Source organism: Cetorhinus maximus, unplaced genomic scaffold, assembly GCF_964194155.1.
Source record: "Cetorhinus maximus unplaced genomic scaffold, sCetMax3.hap1.1 HAP1_SCAFFOLD_591, whole genome shotgun sequence".
Taxonomy (NCBI): Eukaryota; Metazoa; Chordata; class Chondrichthyes; order Lamniformes; family Cetorhinidae; genus Cetorhinus; species Cetorhinus maximus.
Window position 1 is genome coordinate 108,861 of NW_027596533.1, and position 7,640 is coordinate 116,500.

Here is a 7,640-nt window from a genome sequence, read left to right on the forward strand (position 1 = left end):
CCGGCCCTGCCGGATCGTCCAGCCGCATCGATGATGCAGTTGAAGTCACCGCCCAGAATGACCGGCCTGGAGGTCGCCAGCAGCAGTGGGAACTGCTGAAAAACCTCCAGCCGCTCAGCTCCTTGTGACGGGCCATACACGTTAATTAACCGGAGTGGAGCGTTCTTGTACATTACGTCTGCTACGAGGAGTCGCCCGCCCACCACCTCCTTAACCTCGGAGACGGTGAAGTTGCCTCCCCGCAGCAGAATACCCAGGCCGGAGGAACGAGAGTCATTTCCGCCCGACCAGATCGATGGCCCATGGGACCACCACCGTGACCATTGCCTGTAGGAGCTGAACTGGATAACCTCACTTATCCACGTTAAACCCCATCTGCCAAATTTTGGCCCATTCACCTAACCTGTCCATATCCATTTGTAAATTTCTCATTTCTTCACTGCAACTTACTTTCCCACCTATTTTGGTGTCATCTGCAAATTTAGCTATGGTACCTTCTACTCCTGTATCCAAGTAAATAGTTGGGGCCCAAGGACCGAACCCTGTGGCACCCCACTAGTTACAGCTTGCCATCCACAAAAGACCCATTTATCCTGACTCTCTGCTTTCTGTTGGTTAGCCAAAGCTCTATCCAAGCAAATATATTACCCTTAGCTGCGTGTGATCTTATCTTGTGTATTAATCTTTTGTGCGGCACCTTATCAAACGCCTTCTGGAAGTCCAGACATACTACATCTACAGGATCGCCATTATCCACTTTGCTTGTCACATCTTCAAAGAACTCTAGCAATTTAGTCAAACACGATTTAGTCTTCATAAAGCCATGCTGACTCTGATGGATTGCATTTTGACTTGCATTTTAGGAGGGTAGTGAAGGCATTGGAGAGAGTGCAGAAGAGGTTTACGAGTTTGGTTCCAGGGGCGAGGAAGTTGAGTTATGAAGTAAGATTGGAGAAGTTGGGACTGTATTCCTTGGGGAAAAGAAGTCTGAGAGGAGACTTGATAGAGGTATTGAAAATCATGAGGTATCTGGAGAGAGTAGATAGGGAGAAACTGCTTGCACCGATGAAAGGATCGAGAAGGAGCGGGCACAGGTTTAAAGTAACTAGCAGAAGAAGCAAAAGTGATAGGAGCAGCGAGTGGTCAGGGTCTAGAATGCACCGCCTGATAGCGTGGCGGAAGCAGGTTCAATTGAAGAGGGAATGAGATGATTATTTGAAAAGAAAGCATGTGCTGGGTTACGTGGAGAAGGCAGGAGAATGGCACGAAGTGAAATGTTCATTGGGAGAGCTGGTGCAGTCACGACGGGCGGAATGGGCTCCTTGTGCAGTGTAAGGATTGTGTGAACGTGGATGTAGACGTTTCCGAGTAGCTGTGTAAAGTGTGTGAGCTTTGAGGTGTGAGTTTTGACTGTTGCTGTATCAGCAGCAGCAGCAGCAGCGGGCGGGAGCGGCAGCAGAGAGCTGGTTGAAAATGTTGTGAGGCGAAAGGTGCAGCTGAGAGAGTGTTTGAGAGGTGTATTTGCAAGTGAAAGATGTTTTTGTATGAGTGAGGTAGAGTGTTTGTGAGATGAGAGTGGTGTCTGTGAGCGTTGGGTGAGCGTGCGTGTTTTTTGTGTGTAGATGGTGCGGGTGAGTGAGAAAGAAAGAAAGTTGTGTTTTAAAAAGTAAAGAAAGCAGATGTTTGTAAGAAAACTATTTTTAGCATTGAAAATCCCCTGGAAAGGGGTGGTGCACCATTCCCAGAGATACTGCAATACCGGGTCGATGCGTGGAGTGGACGGAGCAAGCCCCTATTCCATCTCCCTGCTCCAAAAATCAATTTAATATATGGTCCCCAGATAAGGGACGTATCAGATATTAAACTGATAAGAACAGATTTTTTTTTTTTTTTTTTGTAAAAATATACTTTATTCATAAAAAATCTTCAATCACATTCAAAACCATTTCAAAAACAACATTACAAGGGTACAATCCAGGTTAAACTTTTACAAAATGTATCACCAGGTGCATCAGTACAAACAATATTACAATCATTTACAGCCTTTCATTTTGATCTGTACAGCCCGAGGGGCTCTAAACAGTTCCCAGTCTCTCGGTGCGCTGTGGTAGAAAGGTCTTAGACAGCGACCCTTCCCCATTGCGCCTTTGCGGCAGCTGCCCCAAGCTTTAGTGCGTCCCTCAGCACGTAGTCCTGGACTTTGGATTGTGCCAGTCCGCAACAATCGGTCGGGGACAACTCTTTGTGCTGGAAGACCAACAAGTTTCGGGCAGACCAAAGCGCCTCTTTCACCGAGTTGATGATCCTCCAGCTGCAGTCGATGTTTGTCTCGGTGTGTGTCCCTGGGAACAGCCCGTAGAGCACAGAGTCCTGTGTCACAGAACTGCTCGGGATGAACCTCGACAGCAACCACTGCATCTCTCTCCAGACTTTCTTTGCAAAGGCACAATCCACAAGGAGGTGGACAACGGTCTCTTCCCCACCACAGCCACCTCGAGGGCAACGTGCAGAGGGGGTGAGCTTCCTGGCGTGTAGGAAGGATCTGACGGGGAGGGCCTTTCTCACCACCAGCCAAGCTACGTCTTGGTGCTTGTTGGAAAGTTCTGGCGATGAGGCATTCTGCCAAATGACTTTGACAGTCTGCTCGGGGAACCATCCCACAGGGTCCACCCTCTCCTTTTCCCTCAGGGCCTCTAGGACGTTACGTGCTGACCACTGCCTGATGGACTTGTGGTCAAAGGTGTTTTTCTGCATAAATTTTTCCACCAGGGACAGGTGTTGCTGTACGTGGCGCAGGTCTGGCCCATTCCTCACTCCTGCGCTGTGGCGATCACGCCAGCCATCTTCCGCTTTATCTGGAGGTCAAAAGTTGATCCTGTTTGCAGGGACATGATGTAAAAAAACTCTGGATGAAGGGGGAAAAAACATGCCCAACATCACCCTCATCCTGATGGCCACCTTTGTGTATGGCAGTATCAAGCTGTGTGTAGACCCAAACACCAAGCGTCACTACGTGCTGAGGTTCTACCTGTCCCTGGTGTTGCGAAGGATGGGTCTGGCCACCCTGCCGCGGAACGCTCCAAGTGCCGTATCACCTGCCCCGTGTGGAAAAACTTATGCAGAGAAACACCTTTGTCCGCAAGTCCATCAGGCAGTGGTTAGCACGTATCACCCTAGAGGCCCTGCGGGAAAAGGAGATGGTGGATTCCGGCGGACGGTTCGCCGAACAGACCGTCAGGGTCATTTGGCAGAATGCCTCATCACCAGAACTCTGAAGAGAGTGGCCGTGGTTCTTGTCGAGGTGCATCCCGAGCAGTTCCGTGACACAGGTATGGACTCTGTGCTCCAGGGGCTGTTCCCAGGGACACACGCCGAGACAAACATCAACTACCGCCGGAGGATCCACTCGGTGAAAGACACTCTTTGGCTGTCCGAAACTTGTTGGTCTTCCATTGCAAAGAGTTGGCACATTCCAAGGTCCAGGACTACGTGCTGAGGGACGCACTAAAGTTTGGGGCAAAGGCGTAATGGAGAAAGGTCGCTGTCTACGGTTGCGCTAGATGTGTCGTGTAACTGGCAGGTAATGGAAAATTTCGAGAAACACTCAGTCACAAGGGAGAACACGTGACAGGCATGAGAGACAATCCATGAGTCTTTGTAGCTGAGTTTCCGTGTGAGCAACTAGCTCACAGCGCAGAGGAGTTCTTCGATCGAGGCCTGCTGTATTTTTGTCTTTGCTTTCAGCTTGAGCAGTCAAAGAACAAAGAAGAAAAAAAAGTACAGCACAGGAACAGGCCCTTCGGCCCTCCAAGCCTGCGCCGATCGGTCTGTGGAGCTTGCCAGCTGACCAGGTATGCAGCTAAAGTCCTTCCACATCTACAGGGAAGGCAAAGTCAGCAGCGTTTCTCCCAGAGTGTAGAGAGTCCTTGGAACTCTCTTCCTCGAAAGGTGGTGGAAACAGAGTCTTTGAATATTTTCAAGACAGAGCTGGATAGATTAACAAGGCGGGGTTGGAAGGTTATCGCTGGTAGGCAGGAATGTGGGGTTGAGGTTACAATCGGATCAGCCATGATCTTCTGAGTAGTGGAGCAGGCTCTTGGGGCCCAGTGGCCTACTCCTGCTCCTAAGTTGTATGTTCAGACATGTAGGGGCATTACTTTTTACTGATTCCAGTGCTTCTCCTGCACTGAACCTGGAGAGTACTACGTCAGCTGCTGTTGAGTTGTTTCCTGATGCCCTGCTTTCTTTTGTACGAGCTGTCTAGCATCCTCGTTTATGGGCTTCCTTTGCTTGGCATTGGGCCTTCTTTTGGGCTGACTGTTGGTCTATTTCCTTTACGGGATGTCAGCATGACATCACCAGAAGGGAAATGTGTCATGTTATGAAGTCACAGTAAATAAGTCCAATGCATTATATCATTATAATAACACAAGATGATGATCAGCAGTGAGAAGGCAGGTGGCAGCAAGGATAAGTACAGGTACGACACAGCGAACAGCCTTAGATCCTGTTAAAATGTTGAAAATGTTTCTCCCCTTCTCGAAGATTATTTCCTTCAAAATTTTAGAAATCTTTCAGCTTCAACCAGAAGTCACACACAAGCCAAACAACAAAACCACCTGCGTGCACAGCACAGCACACCATCTGCCAGCCTGCAATGATGTCGGCTCTCTTTTAATCACCTTTTCCCCTCCCATCAGTCCTATTCAGCAGGCAAGCAAAGGAGCGCAGAAAATACATCTGCACGGCTGTTTCTAACTTCTAGAAAGGGAACAGCCTTATCCTAGGAAAGTGAAAAATACCTATACTGTCACAAAGTGATGAACTTGAACTGCAAAACACCACGCTTACCTGAGCTTGTGTCACAGTTTTTGCTGTCTATCTCAGCCAGTATTCTCAGTCGTCCATCCTGGCTTCTTGCTCTCTCTGCAGCTTTCAGATGCCTCCCCTTGGCCGGCCTCAGTGCTCGGTGATAGATCAGCGCTCGGTATTATTTCTGTCCTCAGTGGTAACTGCTAGGGGAGAAAGGCTTGACTTTTTCAATCACCTTTTACCTCAGTAAAATCCAAGTAGAACCTAAAGTGGCAATGCTTCTCCCTCTCAGCACCCAACATGTCTTGCCTTTTCTTCAGGTTGGATTTGAGGAAGCACTACAGTTGCTGCCTGGCTGCCATTTCAAGTACAGAGACAAGGGGCAGCCCCATGACCCCTCCCCCGACTCCTGCACAATATGCAAATGTAGCACATTGTCTGAGTGCAATTTGGGAGCTGAAGACGATTTCACAGTGGGATACAAGATATGAGGAGAGGTTTCCTCACAGACACACCGCCACATAAGCCCCTTTAAATTTGCGCGGCTGTGCAAAAAGTTTAATGGGCCCGCACACTTAAACAAATCGGTCACGCACTGTAATGACTCGCCTCATTCAGTTCAACAGAAATTAGGATCATGTTTTTAACCTGTGCCCTAGTTTTAAAATATTTTGTGTTCCATATTTACTTTCTCAATTTGTTATTAATTTACTTTACATTGCTTTATATTCTATTTTGTCTTGGACATGCATCACGGTTCGTTCAATCTCACTGGTTAAGAAAATTAAAATATTTAGTTTGATCAGGGTCTTACACTTGTCAAGAGGAGCCCTTTCAAATACTGGCCTGCTTTTGGAGGCCTGAAGTCACTGGAGCTGCACAAGTCAAGACGACTGAAGGCCTGATTCGCTGTGTAATATACTTTGCAGCATCTTGTTGCACTAGCAGGCAGGAAGGAGTTTTCAGCAATGCAGTTTAAAGGCTTGATACACTAAGTACACTTTCATTTCAGGTTTGTCATTTCAGGACGCTGCGTGTTTTTTTGCTCTGTTTTCTGACTCTGAAATTCTAATTCAGACTGTGGAGAAGAGCTGTTGTTGCTGCTGTTGGTTTTCTTTGTAACTGTTGTCGTTTTTTTGTGGAAAAATATACCTTATCCATAAAATATCTGAAAGAACATTACAAAACATTTCAAAATGGCCATCGCAAAAAGTGCAATCATATTCCAGTTTTTCAAATAGATCATGTCGCACCCTGCGACGCTTCAATACGATCAATGAACATTACAGACATTTCAACATGCTCATTACAGGCAGTCAGACAGTGCAATAGTATTCAAGTTATCTACATAGATCATGTTGCACTCTGAGGTGCTTCAATACAATTGTGATAAATGTAATATTCACTGCATACATTCAATGTGAGTCTTTCAGGCCGAGGGGTCGATACCTTTCCCAGTCCCTCGGTGCACTATGGCTGAAAGGTCTTAGACAGCGACCGTTCCCCACTGCGCATTTGTGGCGGCTGCCCCAAGCTTTAGTGCGTCCCTCAGCACGTAGTCCTCGGCCTTGGAATGTGCCAGCCAGTCTGCAACACTCTGCTGGGGACAACTCATTGCACTGGAAGACCAACAAGTTTCGGGCAGACCAAAGAGCGTCTTTCACCGAGTAGATGATCCTCCACCTGCTTGTCTCGATGTGCGTCCCTGTCCCTGGGATCAACACGTAGAGCACAGAGACCTGTGTCACAGAACTGCTTGGGATGAACCGCGACAAAAACCACGGCAACTCTCTGCAGACCTTCTTTGCAAACGCACATTCCACAAAGAGGTGAACAACGGTCTCGTCCCCACGACAGCCACCTCGAGGTCAACATGCAGAGAGGGTGAGACTTCAGGAAGGATCTGACGGGGAGGGCATTTCTCACCACCAGCCAAGCTACGTCTTGGTGCTTGTTGGAAAGTTCTGGAGACGAGGCATTCTGCCAAACGACTTTGACAGTCTGCTCGGGGAAACATCGCACAGGATCCACCATCTCCTTTCCCCGCAGGGCCTATAGGACGTTACGTGCCGACCACTGCCTGATGGACTTGGGGTCAAAGGTGTTTTTCTGCATAAAGTTTTCCACCAGGGACAGGTGGTACGGCACGGTCCAACTACTTGGAGCGTTCCGCGGCAGCGTGGCCACACCCATCCTTCGCTAAACCGGGGACAGGTAGAACCTCAGCACGTAGTGACACCTGGTGTTTGCGTACCGAGGGTCTACGCACAGCTTGATACAGCCGCACACAAAGGTGGCCATCAGTGTGAGGGCGATGTTGGGCACGTTTATTCCCCCTTTATCTAGAGGCTTGTACATCGCGTCCCTGCAGACACGATCCATTGTCGACCTCCAGATAAAGCGGAAGATGGCTCGAGTGATCGCCATCGCGCAGGAGTGTGGAATGGGCCAGACCTGCGCCACGTACAGCAACAGCGAGAGTACCTCACACCTGATGACCAGGTTCTTACCCGCAATGGAGAGGGAGCGTCGCTCCCACATGCCCAGTTTCCTTTTCACCATAGCCACTCGCTCCTTCCAGTTTCTAACGCATGCCCCGGTCCCTCCGAACCATATCCCCAGCACCTTCAGGCCGTCAGCCCTGACAGTGAAGGGGACAAAGGATCGGTCAGCCCAGTTCCCAAAGAACATGGCCTCGCTCTTCCCACGATTTACCTTGGCGATGAGAAAGAAAGAAAGTTGTGTTTTGAAAGATGTGCATGTTGAAAAGTAAAGAAAGCAGATGTTTGTAAGAAAACTATTTTTAGCATTGAAAATCCCCTGGAAAG

The 7,640-nt window shown here is 48.6% G+C and overlaps 1 pseudogene; it reads right to left on the reverse strand.

Annotated features, from left to right (window-relative positions):
• Positions 1–1,725: 1,725 nt before the first annotated feature.
• LOC144674204 (U2 spliceosomal RNA) lies at positions 1,726–1,906 on the reverse strand (annotated as a pseudogene).
• Between the last annotated feature and the right edge of the window lie 5,734 nt (positions 1,907–7,640).